Source organism: Empidonax traillii, unplaced genomic scaffold, assembly GCF_003031625.1.
Source record: "Empidonax traillii isolate 1590-97213 ecotype Southwest subspecies unplaced genomic scaffold, ASM303162v1 scaffold361:size2146424, whole genome shotgun sequence".
Classification (NCBI taxonomy): domain Eukaryota; kingdom Metazoa; phylum Chordata; class Aves; order Passeriformes; family Tyrannidae; genus Empidonax; species Empidonax traillii.
The window spans coordinates 1129822-1156089 of NW_020955554.1; the positions used below are offsets into that span (position 1 = coordinate 1129822).

General features: G+C 47.2%; 1 protein-coding gene across 4 annotated transcripts in view; it reads right to left on the reverse strand.

Annotated features, from left to right (window-relative positions):
- The window catches only part of ZDHHC8 (zinc finger DHHC-type containing 8), a 99474-nt gene that overhangs the window by 22981 nt on the left and 50225 nt on the right, over window positions 1–26268 (reverse strand). The window contains exon 1 of one of the 4 annotated variants that reach the window (XM_027892669.1): window positions 351–431. The exons of the other annotated variants lie outside the window; for them this stretch is intronic. The gene's annotated coding sequence lies outside the window, so the exon portion shown is untranslated. Of the gene's footprint in view, window positions 1–350; window positions 432–26268 lie in introns of those variants that run through there. 4 annotated transcript variants of the gene reach the window in all.

Here is a 26268-nt window from a genome sequence, read left to right on the forward strand (position 1 = left end):
AGAGAAAGATTATGAAGTTCCCCACTGCCTGTCAAGCATGCAGGAGAGATTTCCTTGGCAGCAGAGTCACAGAAGTTGGCAAACTAAAGGACAGGAAAGCCTTTCTTACAGACAACTAGTTACTCTGAAGGAGATTATAATGAGAGAGACTGTCTCAGATGATTAATGCAAGCATTTGTTGACATTCTCATTTGTGATTTACTTTGTCGTGTTCCCAACAAATATATCAAAATATTAGGAAAAACTTCAGCCATAAGCTAAACTGAGCAGCTCATTTAATGGCTGAACAGGGTATCAGAAAAGACTTCATGGAAGTTGAACTAAAGGATGGAGTGAGTCACTGTACATACAAGCCACAAGGTCAGCTCACAAGCCTTCCATTTCTTCTTCCCAGAATCTTTATGCAGCATCACAGATGACATAAAATTAGATGGAACAAAAGGGGCCTCGTTTGTAAACTAGACTGGCCACTAAAAACAGATGTGGAGATTGAGTCCTGCCTTGTAACTGTAAAAAGGCCTGAAAAAGAAAATTAAATTGATACTAGGATTCACAAACACGATGCATCCTGCCTTTGCCTCTCCACTAATGCACACATAGTTTTAGGCAAAATAACAGAAGCTCTAATCCAGGCCTGGCAGGTTGTTTTATCACTAATCCATCATGCAAATCTGGATCCTGCCCCTCTGCCTCGAGAAAGAATCTGCAGAAATGTCTGAGCAGGACCTGTAGTGAGTTTCTTTTTACTTTGTGCAAATCCCTTCTCCGGGAGGGATTCTTCCAGCAGCAATTCTGCCTATCTAGGGGACAAATCTAGCTGAACTTTTCATCTGCTTTGTCCTAACAGACGTTGCTGTGAATCCAGACAAACACAGAGGAGTCAGAGCTTTCTCTGGTTGGTGAACCCAACATTTAAGAGGCTCCAGTCCTGTGTCTTCAGCTCATCTGACAGAGGAATGATATGGCAGGAAGGTACCACAACTGCTATAGGGCCATGTAAATTAAGTAGAACAAAAGCAGTGGATAACCCCCTAATGAAGCACCACCAGATTCTTTCTGAGAGAAAAAACTCACCAAGATTTCTGACGTGCACTGACACCTCAGAGCAAAACCACCAACCCCTAACCCAGAGCTTTTCCACCACAGCTTCAGTCTTGTCCAAGAAAGCTGCAGCTTTTGTGTTTGCTGGAGCAGCTGCAGAGTCCCAGACACTGCAGAGGTCAAAGGCAACATCCCTGGACCACTGAACAGTGATGGAACACAGCACCAGCTGTGCTAGGACTTGCTTTTTGCACAAGCAGCTACACATCCTCACCTAGCATATCTACAGCCCAAATACTCCCTGCTCCCATGGCCATTACTTATTCCTCACTGCACAGTCAGTTCAAGATCGATGTGAAAATAATTATTTTATATATAAATATGAATGTGTCTCCTGTTCCGGGTTAGTTTGGATCCTTCACTCGAAGCAGAAGACCTGAAGGGTCACATTGCTGCTGTTGCAGGTACAAGCCCTGCTACACCCAGACCTGCTGAGCAGAGAAACTCCCCTGGCTTTGTTTGCTGAGGAAGCCCAGAGCCAGCACAGGCAGTCCCTGGATAATCAGGGATCTCAAATTCTTCTCACCCAAGCACACAATTAGGCAGCATTTCCCTCATAATTACACTTCTCTTACATAGAGTGACTCTGTTCATAACTCAGAGGAGAGTAATTCAGGGCGACAGATTTAATCTCATTTATCCTATTTGCTCCTGAAACCCTATCCCAATAAAACGGGAAGTTAAAAAGATTAACAAATAGGATCACACCACTTGCTGGGTGTCAGAGAGACTTAGCACGATCAGCTGCCTTCCTCTGCTAAATTAAACAACAAATAATCCTTTCTGCTTTTTTGCCCGGTGCTTTGTTGCAAGACTCGTTTGTCTTTATAATTAGAGTTCACCTATAATTAAGTAACTGAATAGGACAGTTTTCTTGAATCCTGCTCTAAATTAAGATTGGTGTTTTTCATTAAAGCCTTACACATGCTTAGAGAGGCAGCAGGCATTGAGGATGGGATTTCAAGAAGCAGGTTTTAGTCTTGGCTCTGACATGGGCTTGCAGAGGAACTGAAATCCATCAGCTTCCCTGCCAGCCCAGTCATACTCTGCAAATGAGACCAAACCACTGTCCCTTGCCTTTCCTGGAGCTGCTTGTGCAGTGCACAGAGAGGATGTGGGAACCTCAGGAGTACAGATGGGCATCCAAGCTTTGGAGACTTATCCACACCTAATAAGAAGACCCCAAGGATTGTCTAATTGGCTGCTCAGCTCACCCATCATCTGATCTGAGATTACCACACATCCTCCCCTCAGCCTCAAACAGATGACAGATGTGCTACAAAACAATTCATTTCTGCACAAATCACAAGGCCTGGGGTTATAATATAGACCTAGTTCAGCTCCTTCCACCCTTACAGTAACGTCCACTAATTGATCCAGTGCATGGCAGCAGAAGCAGCTCAGGGAAGAACAGACTAATTAGCTAAGAGGGGTCAACAGGCAAACATAATTTGACGAAGCACGAGTACTAATTTCCTGGAAACTTCCAAACAATGTCCATAGGTCTGCAGCAGCCTGTGCTGGCTTGATTCCTCTGTTCAGAACACGTGTGTACTGTACAGTCCATGATAACAATTCCCAGACACCTGAGCAAGGCTTGAACATTCCCAATCTCGAGCCCAGAGCCAGCAGGGAGCTGGAGCTGCCCCTGGGCTGCTCCAACGTGTCCCTGTCAGGCACAACAGTCAGGATGGCAGGGACAGCTCAGGAGGGACAGGACACACAGGGAACAGTCCTCCTCAGCCAGCACTGCACCAGCTGCACACGAATGAAAGGGCCATCAGCTGACTGGTTCTGAACACCCACCCTGGACACAACTTGGAATTAGATGTTGACATTGTACCTAAAGCCCATTCCCCCCCTGTGTATGAGGGACAGGGAAGGTGCAAGGCAGCATCCTGAGGGCTCCCCATGGCCAGTCTGCACCACAGAGCAGGGAAGGGCACAGCTCTCCGAGTCTTCAGCAGTGCAAACCTAACACATTTCTCACATTTCCCAGTCTGGGTGAGATTTTTCCATTTATGTGCTCTTTCCTACCCTGAAATCACAGAAAAGTACCTTTCTGGAATAGTAACAGAAGGGGAAAAAAAATTGCTCATTTTTCCAATTTTTGTCACTACCAAAGATAGCTTGGAGATTACTGTACATCCAAAAATACTTTCCAAGGTGCTGAGACATCTGTAGGTTTAACAAGGCATCGCTGGAAACAGTCAGGACAGAATTTATCTGAGTGCCACAACCCATGGGAAACAGAACGGCAGGTCTTGTGAAAATAGCAGGAGGTTCTGGAGAGCCAAGTCCTCTGCTCAGCTCTGCACATCAGATTTTGATAAATGAACTAATTTCTGCAGCATATCTTACTCACTGGCAGGGCTGCAGATAATACATCGTTGCCATAGCACTCCACTGTCACTGTGAGCACAGCACCACCGATAGAGATGAGACCAAAGAAAGGGATAACAAACACAAACGCCACCAAAAAATGGGGGAAGGACAAGTAAACACAGGAGAATTTATTACTGAAAAGCAGTAAATTGTGAGAGCTGAGTGCTGCACGGAACAGCTCACGCTGGCCACAAATGGGAGCCACCAACACATCCACCCTGAGTTTTCAGGTGCAATTATTCGTCACTCAGAATGCCCACCCAGCTCCTTACTGACACCTCCCATGGGAGGCATTCACTGCACTCTGAGGGACAGACAGGCTGGATTTCAGGTGACACAACACCATGTTTGTGTCAGGAGAAGGGTGATGCTCACATCAGAGGCAGGAGGTCCTCACAGCACCTCAGGTGTCTGATGGGCACGAGCAGCGTCCCTCAGAGCAGCAGCAAATGCTCTGGTGCCCCAGGAATGGAGCCAATGCCAGTGCAGGGTAAATCAGAGCAGCAGCAAATGCTCTGGTGCCCCAGGAATGGAGCCAATGCCAGTGCAGGGTAAATCAGAGCAGATCTCAAGTGCAGGTACACACAGCGAGTGCAAAGATCCAGAGACAAACCCCTCTGGTTTCCTTTCTCAGCCCTGGACTTTGCAAAGCCTAAAATGCCCCACAAGGTGGGAGAGGCAAGGCCAGGTGTAATTCAGGGCTTCTCAGACAGGCACCAACCTTTCCCCAGGGCCATGCTGAGCAGCTGGAATGAACCCCCCTCCTTCCAGCAGCCAAGAGGAGAGCTGAGTGCAGGGGTGGTCACTGGGTCACCACAGAAAAGCAGGGCAGGCAGGAGTCACTGCAGAACAACCCCAGCAGGAGAGACGCTGGTTGCCCTGTCACACCAGAAGGTTTAAATCCATTTGGTCGGAAAAAGAAGGAACTGCTGCCCAGTGAAATTCCTTTGCAGTTCTGTCTGCAGATGGCTGGCCACCAGCATCACTGGGCTGCAACAGCTGAATGACTTTCAAGCCACAGAAACCTCGCCAAATCACCTCCAAAAGATGCTGTATGAACCAGCAATTCCTAACACAGAGGAGCTGTCAGTGCATGTGCTGCACTGCCCTGTCTGTGCTCTGTGTGCACCACCTGCAGCAATAACCACAGCCCAGCTGCCCAGCCTGGTGCCCAGGGGGGCCAAAGGGCACCTCACAGGGTCTGAAAGGGACACACACACTGCACAGCTGAGCTTCTCTGAGCATCTTCACACACACCCCGTGGAATGCCAACTCCTGCTTCTCATTTATAAACAGCAGAACCATTAAATTAATGCCACATCTGCTGCAGCAGTGCTGGAAAGGGACAGCCCCTCATCCTGAGTCCCCTCTGGGTGACAAGGAACACAGTTTATCTGGTCACCACCAGCGACCCTCGTGACCTTCCAGACCTCTCAGCAATCTGTAACAAAAGCTCTTGTTGGACAGATGGAATTGCATTTGCCAGATTCCAAGATGGGGAAAAAGCCCAGGATAGCTCCTCCCTGCCAGGGCTGTTCTGCTCTCCCTGCCGTCTCCACCCTTGGCAGTGCACACAGGAATCAGCAGTGCAGGTGAGGGGAGCTGCTCCCACACAGCTGCTCCTCAAAACAAGGTCAGATTATCAGCAGCCTAATCCAGACACACTCGAGGTGATCCCAGCTCCTGGCACAGAAGGATCTGCACACTTTGCTCACTGTATTCCCCAGCCACACGCTGGCAGAACACACCCAGTGCTCACCCAGTGACTGAACTCATAGATTGTGGTGCAGTGGAAGCAAGGCAGCTCATTTTAAGAATGTGGTGATGAGAGAGAGAAACAGGTAAAGAAATATTATGAGATGAGGGGGGTGGTGCCATCAGTGAAAAGATAACAGTTTATATTACCCTTGTTGTAAAGTTAATTTGATTTTTTAGATATTCCTTTTCCACACGAGCTCAGTAGAAAGAAATTAAATTTCACAGGATAGCATCCCTTTACAGCTCCTGGAGCAATTACCTAACTTAAAGACAGCATCTATTAGAATTAATTACGTGCCCCTGAAATTACCAATGAGCCAATATGCGTAAGAAACGTTCAGTATGAGCTCTGAACTTTGGGATCGTGTCCTTGGTGGGTTACCAGACAACGGGGGAACAAAATGTGCTTTCAGAGGTGCAGGGAGGAAGAAGAGAAGCAGGGGACACCAGCAGAGACAGCCCAGCAGTGTGAGCTCAGTGCTGGGCACCCTGGAGTCAGGGCCCCTGTCAGGAGAAGTTCCCTTGTTGGAATTCTGCCCTGCAAAAGCTGCAGGGGCTGCCTGGAGCAGTGGAAACCTCTCCTGACAGGATCTGTCTCTCCACCACACATGCCCCTGCTCCACACACCGGCAGGAGCAGCCAGCCCTGCCGGGGATGCTGCAGGGACAGAAGGGGAGGTCTGACCCTGCCAGCACAGCTCGAGTGTTGGGGACACCCCACACACCCCCTGGCTCTGCCAACCCTGCCCCTGCTCCTGCAGTGCTGGGCACACACACCCCCCTCCCCTGCCCAAAGCAGGGCCAGAAACATCCTGGCAGGGTGGTGACAGCAGTGACATTCCTGCCACGACTGCAGAGCGCTGTTCAGCAAAATTACAACTAATTGAGACCAGAGGTTCCTGCAGACCTGGCTGGATCAGGTATTGCCTTTGAAACTGCAAACAATACCTGTCTGTGCCTGAAGAACACTCCTCAGAGCTGCCTCACAGCTCTTTTATCTGGGCAACAGCTCGCCTGTCCAGGGAAAGGAAGCCAGTTCCAATCTGAACTCTCGTGTTTGAAGATTTCTAGACACATGGTGCAGCAAAATTACTGCAGTCATTGTAAGCTTTCCCCATGTGAACCAAAAAGATTAGGGACTTCATATTTTATAGAAGAGATGAAGGAAACAAAGATAGAGGTACCTCTATTGCAAATAGATACAGAAGATAGGGTAGAAAGGATAAACATTCTCACATATCAAGTACTGGAGCAAATATATAATAATAAAACAAAAGCCTCTCTTAGAATCCCATCTTTAATTTCCCTCTGGAACATCCTCCTGGCAGGCTTTGACAGAAACCTGAACTGGGAGCATGACATTTATATTCCTTATTTCTCACTACACTGGAAAAGAACATTTGGATAGCTGGTATAAAGGGGCTAACATACTAACACTTTAAGCAGGGAATAAAAAATAAAAATTACTTTAGCTGATTTAAGAAAATAAAAATATAAGAGACCTTCATGTTTCAACATACAAAACAAAGTTTGCATTTGGAAAGAACATGCTCCTGTGGCCACCTGCTTTGGGACATTTTACCCCTTCTCAAGCCACCAGCTGGTACCTGTCACCTCCCAAGACAGGACATCACAGGACAATCATCAGTGATTCAGCCTATTTTGGTAACATCTTTAATCATCCACTGGAACAGCCCTAACAACTCTGGCCAAGGTGACAAATGAGAAGAGGACATGTCACCCAGCTCAGCCCCTGCCATCACAAACCACGAGTACCAGCTCAGCTGCGCTGTTCTCAACCCCTGCACTGTTTCATACCCCTCTCTGCAGGAGGGATGCTCAGCAACAGCCTGGCAGAACGGGGGCCTCCCAGACGGGCTCACAGCCTGCTCCTGCTGCGGGGCTGGGGCTGTTCTGGGGCACAGACACAGCTGGAACATCCTCATTTCTTCCAGCAGAGGGTGGTGGGACACACAGGCCAGCAAACCAACATGCAGGATCACAGTGCAGGCAGGGACAGATGCAGCTCCAACCAAACCAGGGGGGCAAAACCAGAGTGGCACAGCCAGGTGGAAATGTCACAAACCTGAACCCTCCCCTGTTTGTCACATGAGCAAACAGATCAGACCCAGCTTGTTCTCGTGATCTCCACCCTTCCTCAGTACCAACATCATCTCCATTCCCCTTTCTGAGCTGGGGAAGGGCCATCCCCAGGCAGCTGCAGGGTCAGAACATCCACACCACAAATCTCTCTTGGAACCAGTGCCCTTTCCTTGAGCCTCACGGACTTTCAGGCTGTTTCCTCCTCTCTCTCTGCCACTGTCCCGCTGCTGAATTCAGTGACTGAGCAGTATCACACCCTCCTCACGCAGCAGAGGAACTGTGCAGCTGCTGCTTCCATTGGCCACGGCACCCTGAGGTGCCTGCAGGGCTCTGGGAGCCCACGGGCACATCAGCAGGCACCTGTCCCAGAATCAGGGCAAAGGACACTCAGGGCTGTTCCCATGCACCCCTCAACAAATGCCCACAAGGGAGGGGCACAGTCCCAGCCTTCCCAAACCATTACATGACTTGGCTTAGATTAAACGTTTCCAGCTGTATCAGCACAAACCACGTCCCAGGACTGCCCTGCCTGCACATCAACCGCTGCAACAACTCTGCTCTCAGCTAACAGGATTAGGGCAGGCTGCTGGACACAGCTTCTCCTGCAGGGAAAATCTTACAGAACCTCTCAAAAACCCAGAGGCTTTTGGGGTCAATAAAAACCTAACCCAGCCCACAGTGACTGTCGCATTCATGGTGATTTTTTTTTTTTTGTTTAAATGATGAAACACAGCATCACCATCTTGGGCCTGTCAGCTCAGACAAAATATTTGTGCCAGTGCACAGGTATTCAATTCAGGTTGACAGAAAACAAAATTACTTTGCTTAGAAAACATCCTAAGAGCTGATAGCATCTTAATTGCAGAGGCAGGGAGCTGGGATTCAGCCTGGAATACAGGTTTTTGCAATTCCACTGCGAAGTGCACAAGGCAAAGATGTGCCAGGAGTTTCACTGCTTTACTTGTGTATTATTTACTGTATCCCCAAACCCACAACTTCTAAAGGCAGCAAAGCAGCTTGTTACACACTGCAGTGGACACAGGGTAGCTGTTTTCCCTCCTAACACCTCACTGTTCCCTAAAAGCCTCTGGGTTTTGTCATTTTGGGGTGTGGTTCATTCTCTGGAAGAACCACAGAGTAGCCAGGAAACATTACAATTATGCACTAGGCCTGGGGGACCAAAAATCTTCCCACTGTGGCCACAAACCAGGCACACAGGCCACTCACAGTCACCTGAGAGGATCACCAAAGCCCCAAACTCCCGAGCCAAAATGGGACAATTAGCAGCTCCTGTGCCAAAATAGCAGACCATGGCAATGACATATGTGTCACCATCTGCTGACGACATGCAACAGGCAACTCAGCTCAGGGCAGGAAAAGAAAAGGCAAATAAAAAAAGAAACAGTTTCTTGATGAAACCCGTTCCCATTTCCAAGAATCAAAGGGAATATTCAGCTTCAACATTACACTCTCCAGATTCCCAGCTGGGACCAGAATGGGGAGAGTCAAGCATCTGATGATTTAACTGTTGAGAAATTTCCAGGCCAAATTTCCAAGCAAGAGGTTTGGATACGGATCTGAACTGTGGGACTGTCTGTGCAGTTCTGCCATGGCTTCCCCTGGCAATAGCCAGCATCAGCGTGTGCCCTTTTTAAATACCCACTTGCTCCTGAACTTTAACAAAGTTCCTAATCGTGCTTCTCCCTCTTGATTTAATTCAAAGAGACCACCATTCAGAGAAAAAAAATAAATTAGTATTTACTTCTTGCTGAACAGCTGTACCAGTGTCATGAAAATAATTTACTGTTCAGCTTTTCTGAATTAACCCCTTATCCCTCCTGGCCTTCTCCCTTCAAATGTTTCCTGAAAATCGTATGCCACAAGCAAACTAGTTTTGGCTTATACTAGGAAACTTGTAAACTCTGGGATACCCCACTTTCTTTGACACTCCTCTCCAGCAGCAGATAGTCTCCCACAGTGGCTGGGGAATTGTGGAGCTACATTTCACAGCACAACAGCCACAGGGACACCAAAGGCTGGCAGAGTTAAAGCTGTGCCATCACCTCCTTTGACTGGGGGGAGAAAACACAAAAAGGTAAAATCAGAGCAATCAGAAAACCCAAGCATGGAGTTATCATTCACATTCTGATGCAAACTTTGAAGAACACTTGTGATTTCTCCAAATGTAGTCCCCTGTACCTGATTCCAAAGGGCAGTGCCAGGTATAAATGAACCATGCTCTGGGAAGGTCAATCCCTCAAGTACCCTCTGGTGAAGATGAAAAGCAATTTCTTCTTCAGAGCCAAAAGAGTCCCTTTCTCATGTCTTGATTCCAGGATGCATATTTGAATTCTCCCAATAATACTTCTCTCACAGTCACACCTGGTTGTGGGTTATTTTTTTCACCAATTTGCCTGTATGTTCCACAATTCAGCAAATTTTTTCCCTGGGAACACCTCCCCTTCAACATTAACTGCCCTCCCTCAGCAGCTCTGGGAAGTTTGCCTTTTAAAACCATACACAGAGGTGTGTCAATAAATTGGAGTGTTGCAGTCCATCTCAAGAGTTCACCAGCTATGGACAGACAGAGGTTTATGGAGGAACAGCTGAAATCGGTGATTGTCAGCAACAGGGCAGTAAAGCCTGAACCAAGAGGTTTACACTGCTGCATGCTGAGCACAGAGATGCAGATGAAGAGTGGGGCCCATCCTCTTCCTCACCTCCTATCAGAGCAGCCCTCCCAAAGCCTCTCAATATGAATTTTCTGACAGGTTTCCAGGCCTGTGTGCACACACTGCAGAGAGGGAAAGAGCCCCTGACATTGCTTATTCCTCAGGCACGAGTGACACACTCATTTCATCAGCTCTCCAACATCTGCTGTTCCACATCAAACATAGATATCAGCAGGTTTTATTTTCTCTACAATCAATCAAGCCATTGACAAGTTAACAAATCTGTTTGCTTTTCACAGTGCTTGGCTTTGATTTTTTTGTAATTAAACAAAAGATTGTTTGGATCCTGCCTTTCCCCTCAAAATGGAGCACTGCCAATACAGGCAGTTTAACTCTGTGTTTACTTTCTGAAGTATCACCCTCTCTCTTCTCCCTCCCCATGACAGCTTAAGGCAAACCACAGTCCCTGGGACATCTGCAGGTTGTGGTTTGAATATATCCCTTCCTGCCATGAGCAAAAGCAACCAGCACTGCTGAGTTAATAAATATTTAACACTTGTTAGTATTTCTGAATTGCAGAACTCCACGCTTGCAAAGGCTACAGAGAACACAGCCCCCCTTCAAAAGGTTATTAAAAGGAAAGTAAAAGCTCCGTGTTAGTTGTCTGAAGTGTGCAAGACCAGAAAACACATCTGCCTCGTGTCTTTAGTAACTAATGCACAGCAGCTCCTTCAGTATTCCTTGCTTCTCCTGCATCCACATAACCACGGCTTAGCTTCCCAGGGACTTTTTGTTAATGTTGGAATGAAAAAGGCTGGAGATAATGCTATGGTTGTGCTACAGATACAGCAAACACAGCCAGCAAGAAAATGCAAGCATCCTCATTCTGAGCAGTAACAGATGCCAAGCCAGCAGAACCCTGCCTTCTACTGGAAATGTTTTCAATCATTCACAGCGTGTGCCAGCGACACAAGGCAGGGGTTAAAGGCAATTCAGACCCTTTAAGAGGTGCAGAAAAAGCAGAGTGTGCCCAGAGGGTGCTCACAGCAGGCTGTGGCCCACCCCTCCCTGGGCTGAGGGGCAGCCGTGCAGTTAAACCTTTCTGGGTGGGCACTGCTGGCACGAGGGCTGCCTGGCAGCGCTGGGCAGGGGCAGCCGAGGAGAAGCAGATTCCCTGTCCACCAGGATTTGTTTCCTGCGTGTTTGACTGGATTCCTGACACCCACCTTTACAAACACACGGGTGTTCACATTGCACAGGATCCTGTGTGGCTCATTTACGACACCACAGCCAGGGACAGAGAGGAGAACTTAGAGGGTTCAGCTCCCTCCAAACAGTAAGAAAGCCCGTGGTGACAGCCTGGGGAGGGTGTGATTTGTCTTTCCACCAGCCCAGCACCCGGAGCTCGGGACACTCCAGCAGGACTCTCACACAGGCCCCCAGCTGTCTGCAAGAGTTAAAGCTCCAGCTCCCCCTCCACGAGCCAGGAGCACAAAGCACAGAGCAGAACCTCTCTGGAACGTCTCTCTTGCAAATTGTTGTAATTTCCCATCTGTCTCCAGCTCGGATGACTTTGCCAGGTCCACAGGGGACGATTTACAGCACTGGTTTTGGATTAAGGGTTCCCCACTGTGCCTCTGGAGCCAGAGCAAATGACCTGCAGCTGTCCCAGGCCATGTCAGACGGGGCAGGGCCAGTCCAGGGGCTGTGCTGGTGGCTCCTAACCAACCCAGAGTCCAGTGGTTACCACCTGATCTCAAATTTTAGCAACCAATGCCTCTGTCAAGTTGATTTGCAGGCTGATAAAAATTGTGAAAGATTTGTTGGATAACCTCAATTGGAAAGTACATGGTTTGTTCACTTTTGGTTGTTTTTTTTTTTTTTTAAACTAGTAAAGTTGTTGGCTGAACAATCCAACTCTTTTTTTTTCCACTACTGAAATCTATTGTTTGTCATTTTCTGTTGTGCTGAAAACGACTTCTGATAGCACACCTTGCTTTGGGTGCAAACAATGTTACAGTCGGTGGTGTTTGGCTTCACACCTGGTTAACTGCAGTGGGACTCCACAGAGTTCACCAAGACAAACAGGCAGAATAAGAACTGCATCCCCTGGATTGAAAAAGGTTTTCAGAAAGGACACGTGGATTTGCTCATTATCTCTCTGGCAACTCCTGAATTTGGGAAATGTCTGCATTTTTCAGTAGGCACAACTTCTTTTTTCTAGACTAGGAAGGCATGTTTGACATTTGTCTTTTATGACAACATTTTCTAAACGCTCAGTGGAAGCCAGCCCTGTAATGCTGGGTTCCTTTACCTGCCTCTCAGTTTGCAGTTCCCACACTGTCACTTCTCAGGCAATCAGCTGGTGCTGAGTTGTCCCCAGTGCCATGAGAACTTCCCTGTATCACCCCACTCCCGAGTGGAGGCCAGGCTGGGAGGGTCACCCTGCAGGGTGATGATCCTGGAGCATCCCCTCCCTGCACAGGAGGAGCACCCTCACCCGTGGAGGCTGCCAGGGCTGGGTAATTCACTGCAGTCGGGTAGAAAATGTGGATTAGCACAGCCAAGCCTAACATCGATCCACCAGGTCAGTGCAAATCTGCAATGCAGATGCAGAAGCCTATTCAGTCGGTTCACTTCAGTATTTTCATTGCAGTAACTGAAGCAGCTCTACCAGTTCACTGCTCAGCACCTTCCCCCCTGTGGCAGATTCTGCACAACTGACCCAAACTCTTGGTCACTGGCTGGTCACTGGTGTTTGAAACAGTGACAGTGGTCGTGCCTGCAGAGTGTGCAGACTGCTGAGAGTCACACACAGCAACTAAAAAAGCACAGAGAAACACAGTGCAGTGGGCATTATGGTCATGTAGTACTCCCTCATCCCTCACCATTCCATCTGCATGAGAGGAAAGTGGTTCGAGGAAAGCCACGTGTCAGCTTCCACACACTCCCAGTTATGCTCTGCCTTAAGGTGGCTGAGAACTCCAGCCCCCAAAACCTTTGGCAACCACCAGCTGCAACTCCACTGTGTCAGGCTGCAGCTCCGTTCCCTATTTACATTAAACCAATTACAACATGGGCTTTGCAATTCATTGATAACACAAAACAGACTAACACACCAACACTTCTACCTAACACACAGGAAGACCATTTTTCCTGTGTGTAAGTGCATCCCTTCCTTCTGATCAAAGATCTGACAGGAACAGGACAGTAGCACCAAGTACAGGAACCAGGGAACCACCACCAGCACAGCTGGCATTGAGATCCTGACTGTGGTCAGGAGGGCAGTCAGAAACCTCAAATCTTTGCCCTCTAGAGAAGATGGCAGCAACTCTGTCCCCAGCATGTCACTGTGCCAGGGGGCCCCTTCTCTGAGCAGCACAAGAAAGGAAAGCTCTACAGCTCTTCCTCCAACAGCCCCTGGCACCAGGCAGGGAAGCAGTTAAACACTGTCCATGCCAGCTGAGGAATTCTGCTCAGAAACCAAGCAAACATTTCGAGAAAGGTTTGATCAGAACTGCCTGGGGGCCTGGCAGGAGGCAGGAAACTTCTGTGACCCACTTACAGTGCTGATCCTACCAGAAGGTGGGACTGCACGAGAACAGCCAGAGAGATATTCTGCAGTCCATTGTCTCCAACTTTCATTACCATCACCATGCAGTATCCCAACTCTTTTGGGCTTTTGACTACCAAGAATACTAAAGATTCCTCATGCAATTCCTCTCGCTTTTGCTTTGAACTTGCTTCCTGTAATGGAGCTTTTTTGCAACTCTGGAAGACTTTGCATACTAATAATGTGGCAGGAATACTCTCTGTGCATAAAGAATTTACATGCTATGCAGCAAGAATCTTTTCTAATTGTTCACTTTTGACCAGAGAGGAGGCTCAGAGAGAAGCCCCTGATGGCACATAAGAAAATAGAAGCAGCATGAATCTGTAACTTGCTCTGGGTCTGCTACGGTTTCCTTTCAGAAGAAACTTGCATATGGACACACTAAGGCTAAAATAAATCCATCCCAGTGAAACCACAGGCCATTCATGGACTGGATGGACAGGGGGACAGCTCAGGTACCTGACAGCTCCTGAAGGTGCAGATGTGTGGATGCTGGAGGAGGGAAGGAAGGAGAGCCCCACGCACTGCCAGGCGCTGGTGCTTCCCCTGGCAAAGCCCAGCCACTGACACGAGTGTGTGTTCCCACTCGGGGTTCCTGGGAGTCTCCACTGGCTGCACATCAAGCCAAACATTCACTCTGCTATCAGCACAGCCAGGGGGCTCAGAGACGCTCGCCAGCCCTCGTGCAACCAGTGTTGCTGTTTTACAACATGTCATGCTTGGTGACACTGAAAGGGAAAGCCAATAAAAGGAAAAATTAATCTGGTGATTAAACACAACACTTTGGATTGCTGGCTGCTGACACTGGCACCCAGCCACCTTCTCCCAGGACAGAGCAGAACCTGTCTGCTGTCTCCAACAAAGGGAATTTTACAAAATAAGGGTCTCTTGCTATGAATGATGAAAACGAGTAGCTTGGCAAAGGGACCTGGCCAAGCCTCAATTACAGCTTTGTTCTATCCCACTTAAAGCTGACATTGTCCACTTGCAGGCTGAGATGATCCCGCTCTCACAGAACTTCTGCAGGCCACATAACTTATAGCTAAAGTCACAAAACACAGAATTTATGGCATATTTGTAAGAGAATAAGGTATTTGCATATTGTCAATGCAGTGTACAGTTTGGCAATCTGAATCCTCAGGGCTTGCTAAGAACCTGCTGCCTCAAAAGCAGGCTTATGTGCCACTGAAAGATTTCTGCTGGCCCTTTGGAAAGGGATTAATTCCTTTTCAACCAGGAATATTTGCACAGGGTACTGTGTTAGTTATGCCAAAGTCCTCTCTGACACTTGCAAAAACTGCAGTTTTTGTGATCAGTTATACAATGTTCATTTTTATTCTGCCAAATGCTGAAGTTTAATTTAAACACAGCTTCGAAGGTCTCTCATGGGGAAATTCAGATATGCAAATACACTCAGTGAAAAGAAGAAAGTTCCTCAGGACAGTCAAACCAGAACCCAGCTGACAATGGCTGCCCACCATCACTGTGCTAGAGGAACACGACAGAAACTCACAAAACCAGCAGGGGCTGCTCTCTGTTATTTGTCAATGGAATCTCCCTCTTCCAGTCCTGCTCTCCCCATCTCCACACATTCTTCACTCGACCATAAAGTCTCATCACTTGATGCATGAAGAGTTTTCTTCAAGCTGCCCAGCACAAGCACTGGCCGGTCCTTCCTGCTCCAAAAAGCTCTTCCAAAGAAGGGCAGTGAAGCTGCTGAAGGGTCAAGTCCTGTGAGGGAGTTTGAGTTGCCCAGCTTGGAGGAAAGGAGGCTTCCCTCAGGAAGAGGAAATGCACTCAGGTTGCACCAGGGGAGGTTTAGGTTGGATATGAGAAGAAATGTCTTCAGTGAAACGGTTGTCAAGCACTGGAAGAGGCTCCCAGGCCAGGGGCTCAGTCAGGGTCCAGGGAGCTCTCTAGAAGTGCAGATGTGGCACTTGGGGACATGGTTCAGGGGTGACTTGGCAGTGCTGGGTTAATGGTTGGACTCAACAATCTGAAAGATCCTTTCCAAGCTAAATGACCCCACAAGTCTGTGTTTCTGTGTCAAATCATCTTGACCCATGTAATTGCTACCACCAAACCCATCACCACCACCTTCACACAAAACCATCTGAAATACAATCAAACCCAAACCCCAAACGCTCCAATACCTCTCATTTCTTACTTCAGTATGGTTGCTGATATTCCAGTGTATCCATCAATTCTGGCAGCACCAAGGCCTCCCAGTGGGTCAGTGATGAGTGTCAGTTCTCCTAGAACAGCTTCTAAAAATCACTTCCATCCAGCATTTGTACTCAGCTGTCTCCCAAGGAAGGTAATGACACAGTTGCTTCCCAGTAATAAATGGTAAAGATAGCACTGCTTCCCCAAACAAATGCTCTATGAAAACCTCTCTTTGTTTTATTATCTTCAGCCACTCCTGAACTGCATCAAAGGGGACAAGGGGAAATCTTACTGAAAGGGTTGCAAAGACAAAACCAATCTGATCAGAAGAAACCTTTGACCAAACCTTTGATGATGAACAGCAAAACCTCAGTTTCTGGAGTCCCTGTCCCAAGCTTCCAATGGTTGTGGCAGACTAAAATAGTTCTGAGACATAAATCCCATAATCTGACACAGAGTACAACCTGCCTGTTTGTGTGCTGCCCCTGCTGAAGGAACTGTAAGAAGCTTTTCTTCAGCTCACCAGGCAGGAAAAACCATGTGTTGATAGAAAAGTGGTGCTGCCTCATGCTATGACTCTCTACAGGTGCTGCACAGCCCCAGCTGGTGAGAAGATGCTGTCAGATGGTTAAGCACAGCGTTCAAAGCTGCAGCATTTTCCATCTTCACCTTCCTCCCTCAGGCTCCTTGCACATGCCCTCCAAAGCCACCTTCCAGTACAGCCCCGAAATCACATTTTATCTCCTCTGAATCACATTTTATCTCCTCTGCTCTCTGTTCCCCTCACAACTCCAATGGGTTTCCAGGATGATTTCCAGCTCAGTCTTTCCCTCCTCAGAGCGGCTGGGTCCGTGCACTGACCTTCCCTGGCAAGTTCAGGTGCCACAGCGGGCTGGGATTCTCCTGCTCACTGTTCTAAGGAAATTCCTTGCTGCTGCAGAACCTGAACGCACCTGGGCTTTTTTTTTCCCTCTCTTGTGGCTACAGACAAAGAACACTGCTTATGTATGCTTTTTACAGAGCAGCAGATTGGTGTTAGGTTAATTCTAAAAGCTATTTTATCAGATTAGTTTGATTAGCCTGGATTTCAGATCTGTTCTGCAAGACATACTAAAAATCTCTCTCCAGCTTAAGCTGTGGGAGAAAAAGCAGCGAATTCACAAATGTATCATAACAGAGAAACAAAGCTCCTGCTACAAAACAGAGCCAGAAGTGAGAGGCACTGAGGCCACAACAAATGGAAGGAGTAAAAGTACAGAAAAGCATCGAGAAAGCTCTTCCAGCAACATTCCCCCATGGTCAATGTGCCTATGACTTCGTTAAGCAGCACTGCAAGATCGCACCGAAATTTTTCCTTCTGTAAGCAAACCTGCTTGGGCCAGAATGACTGTGCACGAGAGCAACCTGCCAGGGATGTTCTCAGCTGAGGAGCTCATGGTCCAACCCCACAGACACAGGTAAGGAGGTAACTGGAGCATTCCTCATGCTGCCTTAATCATAACGCTTTCACTGAACCATCTCACTGGAGACCAAAGGAACAGACACAAACAGTGGGGGAGAAAAGGATCTTCAGGAACACAATACATAATTCCTACAAATACAAACCCCCCACCCCTTCAGCAGGATGATATTTTGCATACAGTGACCGCACCCCTGAAGAAGGAGATTTCAGCTGGGACACACAGCAAAGCAGAGACCTGTACACCCTGAAAGCTCCTGACCTGCCAGGGGAGAGCTGCACACGCAGGAACTTCAGTTTTGCTCTCGAGTGACTGCCTTCCTGTAACTCAGCAGCAGTTCTGCATTAATCCTGCTTTGCAAATGCTCCACAACCTGGACCTGCTGGGCTTCAGGACAGTCAAAAAAACTCGAGTGGAAACCGCTTGTGTCTGCTCAACAACTCCTCTTCAGGCTACTTGTCATCTCGGTATTAACAATGCCATGGCAGTTCTACTGTGGAGCAAATTCCTATTAAATATGGATTTCCAAGCCTGAAATGCCTGGGTAATAAAGACAGCAGAGAGACACAAACCCTCTAGTAGGATCAGGTTTAAGACTGGTTGCAAAAAGTGACTGGACTGACAGCATACAATGCTTCTTAACATCGACATAAATTTCAAATATACGAAATATGCATTTAAACAACACGGCAAAGGACAAAAGCAGCATTAGAAGACTCAAATGAATGCAAGTAACAGAAATGTAAATAGAGTACTTTATTATTGCACCACATTTTCAGGCTGCATAAATAAGTGCACATACATTCTGTGGCTGTACTAAGCCACTGTGACAACTATGACTCTATTGTGGCAACAAAATGCCAAGAAATCCCCAGAGATTTAGCAATATTTTCTGACACCACAATCCTGCAGCTATCTCCACGAGCAATTAAATGGAAATACTGCACTGCCTCCTGCTACATTCCAGAGAGCTGTGTCAGGCAATTCAGCCTACGAGAAACACTGGTGATGTGACTGACACCTGCCAATCAGCTCCAGCTCACTGCAGCTTCCTGAGTGCTCCAGATAGGCTTGCAAGAGAACTACTGTAATTAGGTGTGAAAAATATCTTCCAAACAGGCTGCTCTCCCTGAAAAGGAAACCTGTATTCTTCAAGGGGTAAAAAAACTGCAGCTGGGGAAGATGCCAGGTTGCTGGAGGAGCAGGGAGAGCTGCAGCTGGCTGAGATGGGCCAGGGCTGGCACTAAAAAAGCCCTGGGAAGGGAAGAGAAAGGATGTAGACGTTCCCCAGGGAGTAAAGGAAAGAACCCCAGCTAGAGCTGACTGCCTTGGATGAGGTGTGTGAAGGAACAGGAGGTGAAATCAATACTGGATGTAGGAGAGGGAGCAGCAAGGCAAAAGCAGGGAAGTCAGAAAGCAAAGCAGGAGTAAAAGAGGCGGCAGGAAGACAACAGTAAGTGTTTTCCACAGTGCAACAGTACTGCAGCCAGGGCAGGTATTTTTTGTTTCAGAAATGGTTTCACAGGTCACAGTTCTTCCACCTTCATTCCCTTTAGTGTGATCAACCAAGCACAGTAAAAGCCTCTGCCTCAGAAGGACTATTGACAACCAACTACCCCTGTCCTTAGGCTAGAAGAGGGAGCTGAACATGGAAAGGCCTCCATCACACCACACAGGTCACTGAATGCTGCTAAGAAATCCTGGACATCCTCAAGCTTAGAGCTACCAAGGGCACTGCCACAGCAAATCTACAGCATTTCAGGGGTCAAGGTCACAATTAGGTAGCCTTTAGCTCTTAGAGGCTATGAATACAAAAAAAGATGATGACTAGTTGCAAATTTTCGCTCTTTTTTTTTTTTTTCGGGGGGGGGGGGGCTTTTCTTGTCTAGTTTTAGCTCTTTGTCCACTGTGAGCTGGGCTAAGCTTAAATAGCTGGGAGCTCTGCTTTATCATTCCTGAGTTGGAAGGCACAGAGGTGCAGCCTTCATGGAGCATCTGTGTGACAGCCTCTGCCTCGGTGGCTCAGACAATTCCTGGGCCCACCAAAGGACATGCTGTGCAGGAATCAGACACACAGCCATTGATTTGAACACATTATTCAGGATTATCTCTGTTTTCATCACGCTCTTCTATTTCAAGCAAAATCACTTTCTGAAACTATTAAAGGACCTGGCACCAAATAAAGCAGAGCCTCCAATTCGTGCCTGGAGGGTCCACGTTACAGCATTTGTGGACTCAATCAAAAGGCAAAGTTTGCTGATAGACAGCCAGGCTTTTCCGTTTGCTCAGGCTGTACCAGAAGCATCCAGCACTAACACAATTCCAGCAAACATAGCAATCATTTGTTCTGCCTGACAAAGGTCACCAGACATCAGCCTGAATCTCTCACTGAAGTCCCTTGACCAAATTCTGCTTTCAGCGGCAGAACCAAAGCTGGTTCACAATGAGCTGGGCCTCATTTTTTATCATTAGCAGTCAGGAACATCCTGCCTTTCTTACACACTGCAATCTGAAATGTGCAGGGTATAATCCTGGGAACTAGGATTAAGTTTAATATGCTTTGAATTCACATGATCTCATTACAGGGTGAGATGATTCTAGACAGACTACTCTGCACAACTGCATGCTAAATGTGCTGAGAGGCCCAGCCTGTGACAGCTCTGCACGTAACTGGGCAGTTCTGCCTGCAAAGGAAGGTTTGTATAATTCTGCTCAAAGAACCTTTTGATTTCAGTCTTGGTCTTTTGGCTAAATGGCAAATTCTGAACACTAAAGTAGCCTGCCATTTAACAGCAACTCCCCTTGAAGCTATTAGATTTTATTCTGGGGCACAAAAAAGGTAAACAGTTTCAGAGAACCCTAAGCTGGTCTGTTTTATTACAGCAAGGTATCGACTTGCTCTTACCTTGCAGTAGGATTTGCAAAGGTAGCAGAGGGCTGATACCTTGTCTAATTCCACAAGTGCAGAGGCACGTCATGGCTTGTGTGTCTAATTTATACATGGACATTTCCAACTTTCAGGGGGGAAAATGTGACTTCAGTACGAGATCATCTGCCAAATTCCTCAAACAATTACAGATGTTTCTTACATGTCTGACTTAGAGGGCTGACTGCTGAAACCTAGATTTATCCAAACCACTGCAAATTCCTCTACAAGCCATTTGTCTGGAGTCAGAGGACAAGAGGAGATCTGGATTTACGGGTCACGACACAAAGTTATAAATCTTTGCTCTCAGTTTACGTCTTAGACAACATTTAAATATGGAATCTGTCAGTCCAAGCAGCTCTGCTCCTTTAATCATGTGTTCCAGTTTAATGGAGCAGAAGCAGCACTTGTGTTTCCTGCCTTAATGTGCACTCACTGGTTTTGAGCAGTGCCAGTGTCCCCAGCAGGACAGCACATCCCCGTTCCTGCAGAACCCTGGCAGTGCAGCTGCCACCCCACAGTGGGGAACAGCAAGAGGGGGAACCTTCACCCCCAGCCTTAACCTGGAGAGGAGGAGCCTGCAGGGTTCCCTGCCCAGCACAGGGACTCCTGGCACAGCAGCTACTGCTCCTCCAGCCTCCTGCAGAGCTGCCTGGCACGGCAGGACACGCCAGCTCCTCACAACCCACCTGCCCAGCACGCTCCTGCTGTGTCAGGGTCACTCAGCTCAGCAGGGGTTTGGTTTCCAAACAACTTGTCTTTGCACTTATGAAGCAACCCCAGAACTGCTTAATGTTCAGCTTCTATTCTGGAGCAAGGGGCCCTTAAACCACTGTTGCTTGACCATTCCAAGACAAAGAACCCATCTTCAGTTACATCCAATTTACCAAACTTCAACAATTTGGGGTGACTGCTCTGAGCATATAATTTTCAGTCCGTGGCAAATGAGTTTTTCAGCTATTTTTTTAAACAAGCAAAAGAAAACCACTTCTTGCCCAGTTAAATTCCAGTAACTTAATCTTTGTGATACTAATGGTGATGATGTTTGGGCCTAAAATTTGGCAGGGTGTTGCCACCGACATTTCTTCAAACCAAAACTTTTAATCATATATTATCCCAATTTTTTAAATAGCTTTAGCTGGTTCAAAACACCATTTTTTCAGTGAATGAGCTATTCAAAACTCCTAATCAGGGACCCATTTTACTAGGAGCTGTATAAACACAGCTGCTAGAAAGGCTCTGGTACAGACTGCAACATAATGGTTTGAATTCTGTTTGGAGAAGAACCTCACAGTGGCAACTCAAACATGTCAAACGTGCTCCTGTGACCCCAGAAAGAAACGTGATAAGGTTTGATTAAAAATAAAGTGAAAGGTAACACTCAAAGAGTGGAAGGTGGAGCCAGAGAAACCATGATTGAGATGATGCGTATTTGCACTGGAAGAGCAACACCCACGAGCCAGGGAGGAAGAAGAGGAGCTGAGGAGGAGACAGGTCTGAGGAAAGAGGAGTGACAAGAACCTGAGGCAAAGCCTGAGCCAAGGAGGCCACCTGAGAGCTGCTCTGCCCACCAGAGCACTGCCAGCCCTGGCCAGGGAAGCATCTGAGCACCCACTGCTCCTGAGGGAGGCTCCCAGCAGCAGCCGTGGATGACTCTTCCCGCCGTGTTCTGCTTCAGGCAGGTCATTTCCCTCAGAGCTGGCCATGCTTTCGGGGTCAGGAGGAATCCATGGGGGAGCCAAGGCCAGGTGGGACATGTGGAACATCACACAAACTGGCTGGGGGCACAGGAGGCCAAAGGCAGCTGATCCCAGAGCAGGCAGCTGATCCCAGAGCACACCTGAGGCTGCAGGTGCAAAATGGGGAGGGGGCTCTTCCAGGGGGTGCTTCCTCAGGCTCCTTTGGATCCTGCAGAGAAAGGTGCAATACTGGTTACTCACTCTTGCCAGTGGTTTCAGGGAGGGGGGTGGGGAATGGGAAGGGGGTTTGGTTTGTTTGCTCAGTGCTGAAGCAGCTCTCAGTTCTGGCTACAGACAGCCATAATCCCTGCAATCATTTCATTGTGTCCCAGAAACAACATATTTGAGATAGTCTGGCTGCCATGTATTCACTGGATATAACAGCAGCAAGGAGTGTTCAGAAAGGGTGTGCAGCTGGATTGATGGACATATAATCATTCTGGGAGGCAAGATGAATCACTCAAACTAGTGGGGTAAAGCAAAAATACACACTGAACTCCCCTTAGCCAAGGAAACAAAAGAATAAATTACCACATTCTACATGAACTGGGGGAAGCAAATAAAAAAAGGACCAGAAAATTTTCCAAGACAACCGACTTCAATGAGTATTTGAATTTCATATTCAAAGGACTTCTAGGAAGAAAATCTTTTTGGAATGGATGTGAATTTGTTATAACTCAGTATACAGCTTACCTCCTTGCTGGATCTTGAATTCTCATTCCTAGGAGAGAAGAGGAACATATCAGTGTTGTATTGCCAGGCTGAAGCTGGAGGGTGATATTAAGAGAATTTGCAAGACCTACTTACCTCACTCTCTGCCTCTCAGGTGAGGAAGGTTCCTGCAATTTGGCCTCTTTTGATCATCTCCAAAAAAAAAAAAAACAAACCAGAAAAAAGAAAAGAGGGAGCTGCATCTCAGACTGCAAATGCTGGAGTTACCCAAGTTGAACAATCAGTGTTGGCTGCTGCAGCTGAAATTAGCCATGGCAAAGCAAATCATGTTGCACAGCAGGTGACTTTTGTCAGTCCCACCTGTACTATCCAAAAAGAGGGCAGCATTCAATTCAATAACCAGCTTAGGTTGCTTGAGTTTTTTCTTGGGTACTTCTGCTTGTTAAATGAACTCCCAGTTCTACTGACTGGACAATTTCGTACAGAATAAAAATCCCATTACAGATCATGGATTTTTTTCCACCCAAATTCTACCTCCACCAAAATCTGCAGCCTTCTCTCGGACTTTCCCAGCTGGCAAGGCAACACATCACTGCTGTTCTTTGGATCATTCTTGCTGGCTTGTTTATAGGAAGTGGTCTGGCCCTCCTAATGGACTGCACCTGGGAGAGATTTGCCCGAGCAGCAAAATCACTCCCAGGGAAATAGTTTTTAACCACACTCCTTAATGCTGATCTCTGGCATGGACTGCCTGGGCTGGGATTTCAGCATGTGGACCCAAGATCTTCCCATGGAATGGAGCCTTCAGTCTCGTTCTGAGGATGTGTCTTGCTGGGAATGATCTCGATATTCATTTTCGTTATGCAGAGATTGCTGATGTGGAGGAGGAGCTCAGGACAGCCCAGGAGAACACCAGGGGTCAAACCAAGGACAGGACACCCTACACTCACAGTCCTAACAGAGAGAGCTCATTGCCACCACAACAGCGACTCACACTCTCTGACAGGACACAGGGTAAGCTCATTCCAGCCATGAACTGACCACAGGAGAGTTCAGTCAGTTTATTTTGCAGCTCAGTGGAGAAACCACTGACGGATTTTGGATGCCTTATCACATCTGGCTGACATTACTTTGGGCCTTTAAACAAAGGAAACTTTCAACTGCATTAATAGGTATGAACCAAGAAATGATTTTGGTGACCTCAGAGGACTGCTTACATGTCAACTAAATGTCTGTAATTCCTGATAAATTCTTATCTGAGGTTGAAGGTAATTAAGATTTCTGTTGATAATCCAAAGCCCTGGAGATTTGTTAACTCTGCACAATGTGTTTATTCCAGCTACTGACATAAATCCGTTTGCTTGAGCCTGCAGGGAAATCCTTCTGGGATAGGTGTTGAGTTGGTCAGAAATGTTTGCTTCGTAGTTCTGGAAGCTGAGGACTTCTGCCTTCCCCAGCGCAGTAAAATACAGATTTAAATTCAACTTTCTGCTTGCTGTGACGATGGACTTGACCCTTTCTATGCATTTTTCCTCACTAGAAGAGTCTTTGAATGCCTCCTCAGTCTCTGCTGAGATTGAGCTGCTGTACTTTAACAGCCACTACAGTAGCTGAGACATGAGGAAACTGCTTTGCTAACAGGAGTTTTCAGGAGGGTAATGAAGATGTTTGTTCCAGGCTCCACCAGTTAAGTTAAAACTCACAAGTTAAAAGGTTCTCCCAAGTTCTCTGACTCAGCCACTGACAGCACACTGTTGGCAGTGCTGGGGCTGTGCAGTGTGATACTACAGGTGAAAAGAGAAGAGTGTGCCTTGAGTGCCTTTCCACCTTCAGAAAATGGACAGAATCTTGTTGGATTGATTCTTTAAAGAACTGACCCAAGGAATTAGCTAAACAACTGAGCTGTATCACCTCCTGAAGTACAAGAATGGAATTACAGTTGTGACACACACTGAGCCAAGTTTTGATTTTTCCTTCATTTAAATTCTCTTGCTAAGTTATAATGAAAACATAGTTTAGTTTGCACTGATCTTTTTTGCATTGTAGCATAACACAAAACCAAAAGAAAGTCACCTCACAGTTCTTAGTATTATGTTAAGCTGAAACAATTGTTTTTTTCCTAATATACACCTTTTGAGTACCTTATATTATTAAATGGTTGCAGGCCAGCTCCCCCCATTGGGATTTATGTTTGAATGCTGAAAGACCTTGGTTCAAACCCACAAACTCCTTTGGGGTCACTGCATAAGGGCTTTAAATTTTCAAAGAGAAGGATAAGCAAAAGGTCAGGTTCAATGGTCTGTTCTCCTTAATAAATAACAGTAATAACGTGAATCATTCTCCCTTTCCTGAGTCAAAGCTTCCCAGAATCATTTCAAACTTCCCCTCCAGCCTTATGCTAACAGACATCCCTAGTAAAGTAAGATGAGGAAATTCAGGCTTGTTTGCAAGAAGGATTCCCTCCCACACAGCAAGCATTTTTCCACCCTTGGAAAAACACTATTTTACTTCCTAAAATGGGGCACTGCACTGAATAGATATCCCTGCAGATGAATTCCCCTGGTTTCTGGAGGGGAAGGCAGCCCCCAGTGCAAGAGCAGAGCCTGACCCTGCAGGTGGAGAACCAGGGATTTGGTGACAGGAGTGCTGGAGCTGCCAGGTAACTGTGCAGGCCAATTCCCCACCAGCTCTGTTCCACCCAGGCACTCACAGTCAATCTCCTGGGAAACCTTTCTGCTTCGCTTCTGATAGCATTGGAAACTCTTAATGGAGTATTTGACTCAGCCTTAACATAATCAGATCAATCAGCTGAAAAACGTAGAAAATGGTTACCAGAAAATTACTCATTTCAGCATTTTCTCTGGCAGAAACAAAAGTAAGTTTTAGTAAGACTGAAGATCTCAGGGAAAAAAACATCCCCAAAGGATGAGAGAGAAACTGGAGTCACAAAGGCAAACACATGGTAGAGAAGCAGAAAATCCTCCCCTGGTTCCAGCTCCCAAATTAACAGCATCTTCTGACGCAGGCTGGGGACAGGCAGCATTGACACAATCTGGTTGTTCCCTTCAGGAGATGAAAACAAGCTCTTCTCCTTGCTCAAGCCTTTCCAATAATCCCAGGAGGAACTGCTCCAGCTGGGCACACCCTGAGCCAGCACAGCCCAGCCAGCCAGGCTGATCAGGGCAGGTCTACCCACCCTGAGCCCCCTCCTCTCTGCACCAAGGGCAGGTCCACAACCTCCCAGCTCCCCTGAGCCCCCTCCTCTCTGCACCAAGGGCCAGTCCACAACCTCCCAGCTCCCCTGAGCCCTCCTGGGCACTGCAGCAGATGTGGGAGGCTCCCACTGTCAGACTTCCAAACCCACCTGCAGGACTGCGACCGAGGGAAGGGCAGAAAGGTTATCTTCTGACAGCAGAAAAGAAATGCAAACCTAAATTGCTATATAGCCAGTGCCCAGCACATGTGAGCAGGGATGATAAGGAAAATACCTATAGCAGTTCAAATTGGGTTTTAAAGAGAGAGGGCTTAATCCATTTCTAATTAAGTCACACGAAGTAGTGAATTGACACTCTGGCTAAACGTGTGTATGCAAAAATAGAGCTGAGAAGAGAAGCAGGGTAACTCCTCTCGGCACAAGTCTGATTTCTTCTGCAATCTATAACTAATCTACAGAC